At 38.4% G+C, this 14,576-nt stretch overlaps 1 protein-coding gene across 1 annotated transcript in view; it reads right to left on the bottom strand.

The window, feature by feature from the left end:
- LOC133631222 (piezo-type mechanosensitive ion channel component 2-like) overlaps positions 1–3,501 on the bottom strand; it is a 39,152-nt gene extending 35,651 nt beyond the window's left edge. Inside the window, exon 1 of the mRNA XM_062023381.1 lies at positions 3,465–3,501. The gene's annotated coding sequence lies outside the window, so the exon portion shown is untranslated. The remainder of the gene's footprint in view (positions 1–3,464) is intronic.
- Positions 3,502–14,576: the final 11,075 nt, after the last annotated feature.

The following is a 14,576-nucleotide window of genomic DNA, read 5'->3' as shown; positions in this document are numbered from 1 at the left end:
TCACTCCAAAATGCATGAACGTTAAAGGGGAACTGCACTTTTTCGTTCACAATCATTATGAAAGACATGACGGATTAATTTTTTTTAATGCATTTTGAATTTTAAATAAACGTATATAAATGTCCACTTACAGCTGAACCCATGGGAGGTCCTCTATTTCGCCCATAAAATCCAATAAATAATCATTGAAAACCCATCAACAAAACTCCATTTACATTTCGTGACTTTTATTAACCAAGTATTAGTGATATTGTTATTATAAGCGCTAACGCAAAGGAACTATTTATGGCGGCGCAGTGATCACAAGCCTGGGTACTGCATGATCGACTGGCGAGGTGTTTCCTCGTTTCATGGAGGTTTATTGTCGATCATAAATCATGCAACTCACCTGGACGGAAAAAGTCTGAGGATGTATTCCGAGAAGTTGTTACACTTTGACAGCTATTTAAGACCCGGAAATGGCGAGGTCGACACGAAAAAACCGCAAAAATGCAAAAAATAAATGAATAAATAAATAAATAATCTTCATGTCTGTCATAATGATTGAGAACGATAGGCAAAATTCCATAAAAAGTACAGTTCCCCTTTAAGATTTAATGCTTTGGCATTGTTAAACACGAGTATCCAATATTCTAACAATAAGTCTAAAAAGACGAAACTCATCATAGGTCTCTTTTAACCTTTTTGCATGTTGTGAATTCATCAACTGACGAGAACAACACTACAATAATAACATGCTATAGATGACACCTATTTCAACAATGCTTATAATTAGAGATGTCCGATAATATCGGCCGATATATGCGTTAAAATGTAGTATCGGAAATGATCGGTATCGGTTGTTTTTTTTTATCGGTATCGTTTTTTTTTTTTTTATTAAATCCACATAAAAAACACAAGATACACTTACAATTAGTGCACCAACCCAAAAAACCTCCCTCCCCCATTTACACTCATTCACACAAAAGGGTTGTTTCTTTCTGTTATTAATATTCTGGTTCCTACATTATATATCAACATATATCAATACAGTCTGCAAGGGATACAGTCCGTAAGCACACATGATTGTGCGTGCTGCTGCTCCACTAATAATACTAACCTTTAACAGTTAAATTTACTCATTTTCATTCATTACTAGTTTCTATGTAACTGTTTTTATATTGTTGTACTTTCTTTTTTATTCAAGAAAATGTTTTTAATTTATTTATCTTATTTTACTTTTTTTTTTAAAAAGTACCTTATCTTCACCATACCTGGTTGTCCAAATTAGGCATAATAATGTGTTAATTCCACGACTGCATATATCGGTTGATATCGGTATCGGTTGATATCGGTATCGGTAATTAACGAGTTGGACAATATCGGAATATCGGATATCGGCAAAAAGCCATTATCGGACATCCCTACTTATAATTGTGTGATTCAGTCCAAAATTTTACTGCAGTATTTATACATTCATTCCTAATGTCTGTTTAACTTGTCTTTATTTTAATATATTCACTTATTCCATTCTATCCAGTTTCTATTTATTATCACCTGTGTAATCTTATTGTATTACTCTTTTTTTTTAAGTTACATTATTTTCTTTTTTTTTCAAAAAAAATTTCTTAATTCATTGTCATTTTCCACGGCCATTTTGCTTTTTGATATTCTATTTTAACTTAAACAATATTTTATTTTCCTTTTTTTTTTTTTTACACAGGAAATGAACACAATTTTGCATGTAAAGTAAGCTGAATATATAAGTATGAAAAAGATATGGTGTGAAGTTCCTTAAAGGGTAACTGCATTTTTTTTGCCTATCATTCACAATCCTTATGTAAGACAAGAACATATACACTGCAAAAAGTCAGCGTTCAAAAACAAGAAAAAAATACGAAAATGAGGGGTATTTTACTTGAACTAAGCAAAATTATCTGCCAATAGAACAAGAAAATTTGGCTTGTCAAGACTTTCCAAAACAAGTAAAATTAGCTAACCTATGTGAACCCAAAAATACATTAAAATTAGGGATGTCCGATAATATCGGCATGCCGATATTATCGGCCGATAAATGCGTTAAAATGTAATATCGGAAATGATCGTATCGGTTTTTTTATTATCTGTATCGGGTTTTTTATTTTTTTTATTTTTTATTAAATCAACATAAAAAACACAAGATACACTTACAATTAGTGCACCAACCCAAAAAACCTCCCTCCCCCCTTTTTTTTCTGTTATCAATATTCTGGTTCCTACATTATATATAAATATATATCAATACAGTCTGCAAGGGATACAGTCCGTAAGCACACATGATTGTGCGTGCTGCTGGTCCACTAATAGTACTAACCTTTAACAGTTAATTTTACTCATTTTCATTCATTACTAGTTTCTATGTAACTGTTTTTATATTGTTGTACTTTCTTTTTTATTCAAGAAAATGTTTTTAATTTAGTTATCTTATTTTATTATTTAAAAAAAAAAAAGTACCTTATCTTCACCATACATGGTTGTCCAAATTAGGCATAATAATGTGTTAATTCAGCGACTGCATATATCGGTTGATATCGGTATCGGTTGATATCGGTATCGATAATTAAAGAGTTGGACAATATCGGAATATCGGATATCGGCAAAAAGCCATTATCGGACATCCCTAATTAAAGTAAGTATATTCTCACTAATAACAACTGTACTACTATATGAGTACGTATTTTCTATTGTTTCATCGAACATAAAACAGCAAAGTCCATTTGGCTGTCATCTGTTTAATTATGAGACACAATTGTGTCAAAGTCATGATTTTTTTTTTATGCTTGAAATAAGACATTATTACTTTAAAAAAGTAGTTTTATACTTGTGAGTGTTGATGACACAGCTTTGCAACAGTTGATATTCTAGTTTCAAGCATGTTTTACTCAATATAGCTCATCAAATCTCAGCAACAAGCTGTAATATCTTACTGAGATCATTTAGGACCAAAACCCTTAAAACAAGTAAAACCCTCTAACATAAAATCTGCTTCGTGAGAAGAATTATCTTATCAGACAGAAAATAAGCAAATATCACCCTTATTTGAGATATTTCATCTTACTTAGATTTCAGTTGTTGCAGTGTATGTCTTTCTTTTTTTATGCATTCCAACTTGTGGTATACGGCTAGTATACCAATTATTTTATCCCAATAAATCCAAGGATGTTGCTGTGCTAAAAGCTAAGATCAAATGTCATCACATCTGCATTGCGCAATAATTCCCTTTATGCTGACTCTCTCGGTCATCAGGCGTCAGTCGGTCTTGCAATTCTTGAAAATAGATTGCTCAACTCTGACAGGAATCTGCTCGGATAAACCAAACACGCCCTAACTTTAGACACACTTAAAAAGATGGAAATAATAGTGCTTTAACATACGACCAGCCTCATGTTAACGCTACTGTAATATCGCTGTTTTTGATTTGAGTTGTTGCAAAAAGTCTTTCTTACCTCTCAAATCCAATTTGCCTTATGGATCTCTCCCATGCAGAACCTGGATGGGGAGATGCAAAAATGTTTAGTAGGCTTATGTAGTATTGGTAGGAGCAAACCGCATAGTCAGGATAATTTGTCAATGTGTTGAGAAATGTATTTCAGATATGGCAACCAATGAGTGTTTGCATCAAATAAAAAACCGGACACTTTCTTAGGCACACCACTGGGTCAGAGAGCTATTCACTTAACAACATGCTGTTATAATCAAAGTATTATAAGAATCATCTCTTAGTGTGATGTAGTACAGCACAATATTAAACATTTTGGAGTTGAAGCAGATGTTAAATACGCCGGCATAAGAACGCCATCTTTCCTGCACCCTGCGTTCCGACTGGTTGAAGTGTTCCTGAACGTCACTCCGCAGCAGCGGGACGTTTCCAGCTATTCAGGAGGCCGAGACAAACAGCCTTTGTTGTGCGGCCAGACCAAACACAGCAGTAGCAACATATTTATGCCTCCTTGGTGAGGAAGGTCTGCTCGGTTTATTTAGCGACTAATTGGGAGGTGAACTGCTTGAAGTTTGTGCTTTATGGAGCATGTGACAACACTCAGGAGACTACACATGACACACTTAAAAAGTACATATTTTATTTGTTTTAGAACGAGTGGCTAGCAGCGATGGGCAGTAACAAGCTACAGCCGCGGTCAAAATATTACATACACTTGCAAAGAACATAATGTCATGGCTGTCTTGAGTTTCCAATCATTTCTACAACTCTTATTTTTTTGTGATAGAGTAAACAGCTACATTTGTGTTTCATCTGACATCACATGGACAAAGATAAGACCTTCTGGAGGAAAGTTCTGTGGTCAGAAGAAAACAAAAATGTAGATGTTTGGCCACAATACCCAGCAATATGTTTGGAGGAGAAAAGGTGAGGCCTTTAATCCCAGGAACACCAATTCCTACCGTCAAGCATGGTGGTGGTAGTATTATGCTCTGGGCCTGTTTTGCTGCTGTAGTGGATTGTCCGAAGCTTAAACAGGCAACAAAAGTAGTTTAGTACAACAAATTTATTTACCCATTATCAGAAGTGCAGGTTGAATTAAGTTGGCCGTGCAGACAGACCACATGTTACTCCGGAGCAAACAAGACACACACAAGCCAAAATCACTGTCGAGTTCCGGTCTTCTGCCATTTTTTATATGTCTCTTGTGCGTCATTGTTTGTTATCTAAATGCGTCAATGTCTTGTTGTTTCCCTATCTGTTCCATAACAACTCGAATCCTTTAGACAGTCAACACATTCTGTAGACAGGTTGGCACGACTTAATATTCACTTTTGTCCCACAACTGGTCCATTCAATGGCACAAAATACAAGAGAATTGAAAATGAGCGGACATTCTTAAAAGACAAGAAATATAGGTCAAAAGGTCAGAAATTCTACGACATGCCAATGGAACTGGTGCTTTACAGAGAGTAAATGGGACAATGAAAAAGGAGGATTACCTCCAAATTCTTCAGGACAACCTAAGATCATCAGGTTGGGTCTTGGGCGCAGTTGGGTGTTCCAACAGGACAATGACCCCAAACACACGTCAAAAGTGGTAAAGGAATGGCTAAATCAGGCTAGAATTAAGGTTTTAGAATGGCCTTCCCAAAGTCCTGACTTAAACCCCATTGAGAACGTGTGGACTGCTGAAAAAAACACGTCCATGTCAGAAAACCAACAAATTTAGCAGAACTGCACCAATTTTGTCAAGAGGAGTGATAAAAAATTCAACCAGAAGCTTGCCCCAGAAGCCTTTAATCCCAGGAACATAATTCCTACCGTCAAACATGGTGGTGGTAGTATTATGCTCTGGGCCTGTTTTGCTGCCAATGAAACTGGTGCTTTAAATGGGACAATGGAAAAAAGAGGATTACCTCCAAATTCTTCAGAACAACCTAAAATCATCAGCCCGAAGGTTGGGTCTTGGGCGCAGTTGGGTGTTCCAACAGGCCAATAACACCAAACACACGTCAAAAGTGGTAAAGGAATGGCTAAATCAGGCTAGAAGGAAGGTTTTAGAATGGCCTTCCCAAAGTCCTGATTTAAACGTGTGGACAATGCTGAAGAAACAAGTCCATGTCAGAAAACCATTAAATTTAGCAGAACTGCACCAATTTTGTCAAGAGGAGTGGTCAAAAATTCAACCAGAAGCTTGTGGATGGCTACCAAAAGCGCCTTATTGTAGTGAAACTTGCCAAGGGACATGTAACCAAATATTAACATTGCTGTATGTATACTTTTGACCCAGCAGATTTGCTCACATTTTCAGAAGACCATTAATAAATTCATAAAAGAACCAAACTTCATGAATGTTTTTTGTGTCTAACAAGTATGAGCTCCAATCACTCTATTACAAAAAAATAAGAGTTGTAGAAGTTATTGGAAACTCAAGACAGCCATGACATTATGTTCTTTACAAGTGTATGTCAACTTTTGACCACGACTGTACATTTAGTGAAGCTACTTAGCTTAACTACATTTCCCAGTAGCACCGATGGAAGGGATGCGGGTGGGGGAGATTGGTATCCATAGCTACAGAGCACCATTAGAGTCTAACAGCTTCTGGAAATAAGTTGTTCCTCTGTATCGTGGTCCAACTCCGGATGCTTCGCAGCCTCCTGTCATAGAGGTGTGATCAAAGAGAGGGTGTGCAGGGTGGGTGCGACCCGTGGTGATGCAGAGAGCCCACTTTCTGCATCTGTGGATGATATCTGTGGTGGGAAGAAGGCTGCTCCCCACCATCTTTTAGCAGCTTTTACCAACCTCTGCCGTGTCTTCCTCTTTTCAGCCGTACAGCTGCTGTGCTACACCATTGTGCTGGTGCTGAGGGTGCTCTCCACCACATATGTAGAAGCTTCTAATGATGGAACGCCCTTGTCCAACACGCCACAGCTTCCTGAGGAAGTAGAGACACCGGTGTGGCTTCTTGAGCAGACAGGAAGTGTTCTGGCTCCACGTGAACTCTCTGGATAGATCAACCTCAAGATATTGAGGCCATGTCTACACTAAGTCGTTTAACCCCTTAAACGAATAATTATTTAGCCTAATCCCCGTTTAAGCCACACTAAACCATCGTTTGAGGACCCCCTCCTCGGACAAATTTTTACACGGGTAAGTCAGTCGTGTAATTCTTGAATATCCGGCACTTAGCCTTGTATGGACTCATTGATCATTTACAAAGTGAGTTCGGAGAGGAAGAGACGCCAGAAAGACCTCGCCCACACAGGAAGTGATGTCAGAAAGAACACACCACAGCCAGCTTCATAATAAAGCGGTTTCGGTAAAAACTTGCACACAAAGCAACACTGGAGATGACTGACGTGCTCATTTTCCGCGCGTGCGTACTCGGTCGGTGGACAGAGGGAGGTAGGGGTCTTCAACGATGGCATTGTTGTGTGTGGCCACGGATAAGGTTAGGTGTGATTTACCCTAGATAACCTTATCCGGCTTAGTGTAAACGGGGGCCTCAAGCTGGAGACCACTTCCAAAGCTGCTTCAGAGTGTACCTTACTGATGTCCACCACTATCTCTTTGGTGTGTTTTAAATTGATGCAAAGGTTGTTGCTTTTGCAACCATCCACCAAGTGTTCTACCTATTCGATGTACTCGAACTCATCATTGTCCGGGATGCCTCCCACTACTGCTGTGCTTCACACTGTGACAGCTGGGGTGTTTTGCAGTGCAGTTATAGGTTAGTAGTGGGAAGTGGAGGGGGCTCAGCACACATCCCTGGAGGCAGCCAGTGCTGCTAAGAGAGATGGAAGAGGAGACAGTGTTGTGGAGCCTGACAGTCTGTCGGTCTGTTGATCAGGAAGTCCAGGACCCATTTCCCCAATGAGGAACTCAGCCCTACTGTGTCCAGCTTCTACACTAGTGTCTGTGGGATGGGTCTGTGAAGTCCAGGAAGAGCAAGCGGACGTGGAAGTTACTGCTCTCCAGATGGATGAGGGCTGTGTGGACCTCTGACTAACACTAATTTGATATTGTCTGTGTTTGCCTTGCATGGACTGCGAGAAAGAAGGCTTCTATTTGAGGGAAGCATTTATTTGTTCAAACAGATGACACACATGTTTGTATATGCTATCCATACACTTGGGTAAAACAGAATCCATCCTGTTTGGGTCCCACATCAAACTTAAGAAAGTCAATGACTTCACCATAAAAGTAGGTGACATTGTTATCACCAGGAAAGATGAGGTCACCTACGTAGGTTCCATTCTAGAGGCTAACCTTTCCTGTGATAAAATGGCAACCAAGGTAATCAAAAAGGTTAACCAACGAACGAGATTTCTCTACAGAATTTCCTCTCTGGTCAACAAAAGCACCTTGAGGATTCTGGCGGGAACTCTCGTTCAACCCTTTTTCGATTACGCATGCACCTCCTGGTACCCTAGCACCTCCAAAACCCTCAAATCTAAACTCCAAACATCTCAGAACAAGCTAGTCAGGTTACTTCTAGACCTCCACCCCAGATCCCACCTCACTCCTACCCACTTCTCTAAAGTGGGCTGGCTCAAGGTGGAGGACAGAGTTAAACAACTTGCACTGAGCCTAGTCTATAAAATCCGCTACACCTCCCTGATACCGAAGTACATGTCAAACTACTTCCTTAACGTAAATGACCGCCATAACCACAACACCAGGGGGAGCTCCACTAACCACGTTAAACCCAGATTCCGAACCAACAAAGGTCTTAACTCATTATCTTTCTATGCCACATCAATGTGGAATGCGCTCCCAACAGGTATAAAAGAAAGGGCATCTCTATCCTCCTTCAAAACCGCAATAAAAGTTCACCTCCAGGCAGCTACAACCCTAAACTAACACCCTCCCCAGATTGCTCATAATCAAATGTAAACAATCAAATGCAGATACTTTTTCTTTTTCTTATGCCTTCTGATCTCTCTCTCTCTCTCTCTCTCTCTCTCTCTTTCTCTCTCTCTCTCTCTCTCTCTCTCTCTCTCTCTCTCTCTCTATGTCCACTACTTGATGTCCATATCCCCCCCCCCCCTCCACACCCCTGATTGTAAATAATGTAAATAATTCAATGTGATTATCTTGTGTGATGACTGTATTATGATGATAGTATATATGATAGTATATATCTGTATCATGAATCAATTTAAGTGGACCCCGACTTAAACAAGTTGAAAAACTTATTCGGGTGTTACCATTTAGTGGTCAATTGTACGGAATATGTACTTCACTGTGCAACCTACTAATAAAAGTCTCAATCAATCAATCAATCAAGGATATGGTGTCAATTCAGGTCAACATTGTAACGGGTGTATATTACACAAAGAAACATCTAGATTTAGAGAAAGATTGTAGTAAAGACACACAATGAAACAAACAAAAACACTGACCGAAGTTGAACATGGATGAAATGAGCAGCTGCTTCAAGGAATTGTTTGATGACTTTCATCAAACAAATTTACCAAACACAAGCAAACGTGTGCTAGAAGGAGCACCACAACTCCGACCCAAATACACGCTCCAAGTCAAGCCTCTCAGGGAGTCGAACTAGCAACAATGATTGATCACGACAAAGCCTCCAGCCTGAGGAAATCATTTAAGAGCAAAAGTGCTTCGCCCCAACCCCCCAAAATGATCTAATGAAAATGTTCGGAGGCTGCCAGGAAAGCCCGAAAACTCCATTAGGAGATTATCTTGAGAGATGCAATGCAGTTACTCTGTGTAATTAACAAATGTCGCTCATTTTTTTTCTTTAAACAATTGATTATTGGATTTTTGACTTACACAGACCAGGGGCCGTACTTATCAAGCTTCTTAGAGTGCCATTTTACACTTAAGTCCTGAAAATTTGCGAAATTTAGTCCTACTCTCAAACTTAAGAATAAATGCTTTTTATCAACGTTCTTAAGTCTAAGAATCACTCCTACTCTCCACGATATTTAAGAGACCTTCAGAGGTGTCTTAAGTGGTTAGGAGTTGCCAGCAGGGGATGGCACTGAGGCGAGAGACGGGCGCGAACGTTCATCTTTGTTTGATGACGAGCAGCTGATCAAACGGTATCGTTTAGACAGAGCAGGTATTATTTTTGTCACAGATTTAATAATTTTCGATTCCTTGTTGATTTCTGCATGTGGCTGCAGTGGACTAGTATATATAGAGCCACCCACACCAGTTTCAAATTAGTTGCCTAATTAATGAATTGGAAAGAAAATGTTATGAGAGTAGCATATGTGTGTGTGTGTGACCCTTTAATAGGTGACAGCATGTGAGGTGAGTGACGTCAGTGAGTGTGTGGGCGAGAGAAGAGAGGGAGCGGTATTGTGAGTGCGAGCGGGGACTAGTTTGTTTTGTGTTGGATTGGCTGTGTGCAAGCAATCAATAAAGCAAGATTTGCAACTAATCGCCGGACTCATCATTCACTCTAAAGTCGTCCGCTGTGGAGACCCACTGCCGGGTAAAGTGAAGGGTGTTGCCCCGAGCATACATCCTGGAGAAGTGTCTCCCCTGCCTCTTTGTTACGGTCTGGGAGCAGGAAGCAGGAAAGGTGCAACAATAAAAGGAAACATTTATTTTTGATTCATTGCCAATATTGTTTGTTTGTTTTGTATTACTTTGTAGTTTATTGTGAAAATATACACTCCCATTGTCCACTTAAATATTTGTAAGATATTTCTTTATTCTTAGACAAGGGATTCCCTTCCGTGATTGGTCATTTCTATGGACACAGAAATGACGTCACCTAAAATTCCGTTTACGGTACATAGTAATGTCGTAATTCAGCTCTGAGTGTGACACTTAAGATTCAGTCCTACACTTCGCTGAAAGTGTGAGTAAGACGCTAATTTTTTTCATTACAACTTAAAAATCGTGGCTTTTGGTTCTTGATGCCATCTTAAAAGTATACAAACTTTTTCTGTGTTATGTTAACGTAAACATGCTAACATTTCTATGCTAGCATTTTAACTCATTTTAATTGTTTCAACTCTAGGCCAGAGGTATCCAGGCCCATCAAAATTTACGTGGGAATTTTGTAGTTACTATAATTATTTAAAAGTGCCCGCTTACAGTGAGTTGATGTCAACATACATGGTTGACTGCTTTTCTCGAAATTTGAGGCTCAAAGGGGCCTATGAAAACTAGGAAAACTCTTCAAAATAAAAGCATCCTTTATTAACTAATCATTTATTATCACCCATTTTCCTAGTCAGTGTAAATGTAACGTAAATAATTGGTTAGTTTTGGTTTTAATTTCAGTTATGTCGACCACACTGCAAAAACTGAAATCTAAGTAAGATGAAATATATTTAAAATAAGGGTGATATTTGCTTATTTTCTGTCTGATAAAATAATTCTTCTCACTAAGCAGATTTTATGTTAAGAGTGTTTACTTGTTTTAAGGGGTTTTGGTCCTAAATGATCTCAGTAAGATATTACAGTTTGTTGCTGAGATTTGATGAGCTATATTGAGTAAAACATGCTTGAAACTAGAATATCAACTGTTGCAAAGCTGTGTCATCAACACTCACAAGTATAAAACTACTTTTTTAAAAGTAATAATTTCTTATTTCCTGCGATGAGGTGGCGACTTGTCCAGGGTGTACCCCGCCTACCGCCCGAATGCAGCTGAGATAGGCTCCAGCGACCCCCCGCGACCCCAAAAGGGATAAGCGGTAGTAAATGGGTGGATGGATGGAATTTCTTATTTCAAGCATGAAAAAAAAAAATCATGGCTTTGACACAATTTTGTCTCATGATTAAAACAGATGACAGCCAAATGGACTTTGCTGTTTTATTTTCAATGAAACAATAGAAAATACGTACTCATGTAGTAGTACAGTTGGCACAGTACAGTAAACTGACAATTAATATTTAAACATTTAACATGTGACATTTCTAACAATTTTGAACAGAAATAGTTCATGCACATTCAGATGAATTCTTCAAAATTACAATAAAAAATGTTTTGGCCGGGGGCCGGGCTGTATATATGCGCACTAATTGACTGAAAGAGCATGCACTTGGCGTGATTATGTCATGTTGTCGATGGAAAAATACATTTTTAGACCATATGATTTGCCTGAGCGGCTAGGAGACCCCGAGAGTAACAAGCGCTTCCCTTGTTGCCTTTCCATTAAGAACAATAAATGAGTTTTTAGTGTAAGTTTGCTGGTTTCAAGAAATGTAATGCCGAGCGCATATCATTATGTCAACATAATGGCACTAGCATTTACTTCATTTAAGAATATTTTTCAACATAATGAACAAAAAGGTCTCTTTCTTTTTTCTACCAAGAAAAGTGCACTTGTTATTAGTGAGAATATACTTATTTTAAGGTATTTTTGGGTTCATTGAAGTTAGCTAATTTTACTTGTTTTGGAAAGTCTTGACAAGCCAAATTTTCTTGTTCTATTGGCAGATAATTTTGCTTAGTTCAAATAAAATACCCCTCATTTTTGTATTTTTTTTTTCTTGTTTTTGAACACTGACTTTTTGCAGTGCAGTCAGAGGGCACGTCGAGATAAACCTAAGTGTCTCACATAGGGATGTCCGATAATGGCTTTTTGCCGATATCCGATATTCCGATATTGTCCAACTCTTTAATTACCGATACCGATATCAACCGATACCGATACTGATATATACAGTTGTGGAATTAACACATTATTATGCCTAATTTGGACAACCAGGTATGGTGAAGATAAGGTCCTTTTTTTTTTAATTAATAAAATAAAATAAGATAAACAAATTAAAAACATTTTATTGAATAAAAAAGAAAGTAAAACAATATAAAATCAGTTACATAGAAACTAGTAATTAATGAAAATTAGTAAAATTAACTGTTAAAGGTTAGTACTATTAGTGGACCAGCAGCAGGCACAATCATGTGTGCTTACGGACTGTATCCCTTGCAGACTGTATTGATATATATTGATATATAATGTAGGAACCAGAATATTAATAACAGAAGGAAACAACCCTTTTGTGTGAATGAGTGTAAATGGGGGAGGGAGGTTTTTTGGGTTGGTGCACTAATTGTAAGTGTATCTTGTGTTTTTTTATGTTGATTTACCGGTAATTTAAAAAAAAATAATAATAAAATAAAATAAACGATACCGATAATTTAAAAAAACGATACCGATAATTTCCGATATTACATTTTAAAGCATTTATCGGCCGATAATATCGGCTGGCCGATATTATCGGACATCTCTAGTCTCACAGTATTTCCAAAACAGAACATCTGCAAACCCCTCTACGCCCAGGTATTATTATCTGAAATGAGCTCACACAGCAAGAATGTCAAGAGGTTAAGTTTGGATGAGATGCGAGGAAGAGAATCGGCAGTGGGAGGAGCAAACAGCAAATTTCTTACTGCTTGGCAAAGGTCATCCCTAAGTAAGTGTCACAAACACAGGCGAAACAAAACAAAGAAAGATATGAAAAAAAAATTGTAATGGCAAGCGTAAGCCTCCTTAAGCCCCGCTGATGGGTGGAGTCGTTGCTCGGCACAATCGCAGGAAAATGAAACGAAAAAAGTGACAGTTCCAACATGATAAGACGTCCCCGCCTTCTCCTCTAGCCAGCTCCACCCATGTCTTGGTCGGTTAACACATCAGCCCAAAAAACTATTTGTAAATACTGTACAGTCAGCCTCCACGTGTGCAGTCAGCACATACAACAAAGACGGATGACTCTGAGGCGGAGTGACCAGTCAATGACCTGAGCTCGCCAGGCTTCCCTCCGTCATACGGGACTCTGTGTTCCGCTCTAACGGTGTAGTTGGCTGACGTGTGGAGAGGAAATGATAGAAACCTTTCTGGAGGGAGAGGGCAAGGGGAGGATAACGGCCTCCGTGTGAAGGAGGGCTTCTTGTTTACGCTGTACTGCCAAAAGGAAAAGGGTGTCAGGGGGATGAATACCAGATTTAGAAACTTTAGATAAGGAAGGCATTGACTCGAAATGCAGGAAATGGTCAAGAAACAGATAAATGCAGCAAAACGCAGGAATCTCCCCCCCCCCCCCCCCCCTACCCAAAAAGACAATTATAGCTGCCAAACTAGGAAATTCTTCATTAATGTCAGAACCTCCTCCAACTAATGCAACCACTTTTCCTTGGAATTACACCGCAATTCCAAATGCCTGATTCCGATTTAGTGACTCACAGCTGACATTGGCACCCAAAATACATGTAAACAATCGTATGTGCGCAATAGGGTTGTACGGTATACCGGTATTAGCATCATACTTGCCAACCTAGAGACCTCCGAATTATAAATAAAATAAATACTTGACTTTCAGTGAATTCTAGCTATATATATATATATATATATATATATATATATATATATATATATATATATATATATATATATATATATATATATATATATATATATATATATATATTAGGGCTGCAACAACTAATCGAATAAATGTGATCATATTTAATGGCCTACATACCGCTAATGTACCATATTAAGATCATATTAAATGGCCTGTGCACCTCCTATGTACCATGTCTACAATATACACTATATTGACAAAAGTATTTGGTCACCTTGACTCACATATGAACTTGAAGTGCCATCCCATTCCTAACCCATAGGGTTCAATATGACGTCGGTCCACCTTTTGCAGCTATTACAGCTTCAACTCTTCAGGGAAGGCTGTCCACAATGTTGCGGAGTGTGTTTATAGGAATTTTCTATAGGGATGTCCGATAATGGCTTTTTGCCGATATCCGACATTGTCCAACTCTTTAATTACCGATACCGATATCAACCGATACCGATATCAACCGATATATACAGTCGTGGAATTAACACATTATTATGTCTAATTTGGACAACCAGGTATGGTGAAGATAAGGTACTTTTCAAAAAAATTTATAAAATAAAGAAAGTAAAACAATATAAAAACAGTCACATAGAAACTAGTAATTAATGAAAATGAGTAACATTAACTGTTAAAGGTTAGTACTATTAGTGGACCAGCAGCACGCACAATCATGTGTGCTTACGGACTGTATCCCTTGCAGACTGTATTGATATATATTGATATATAATGTAGGAACCAGAATATTAATAACAGAAAGAAA

The sequence above is a fragment of the Entelurus aequoreus genome, linkage group LG16 (assembly GCF_033978785.1).
Source record: "Entelurus aequoreus isolate RoL-2023_Sb linkage group LG16, RoL_Eaeq_v1.1, whole genome shotgun sequence".
Lineage (NCBI taxonomy): Eukaryota > Metazoa > Chordata > Actinopteri > Syngnathiformes > Syngnathidae > Entelurus > Entelurus aequoreus.
This window is presented reverse-complemented; position numbering and strand designations above follow the sequence as displayed.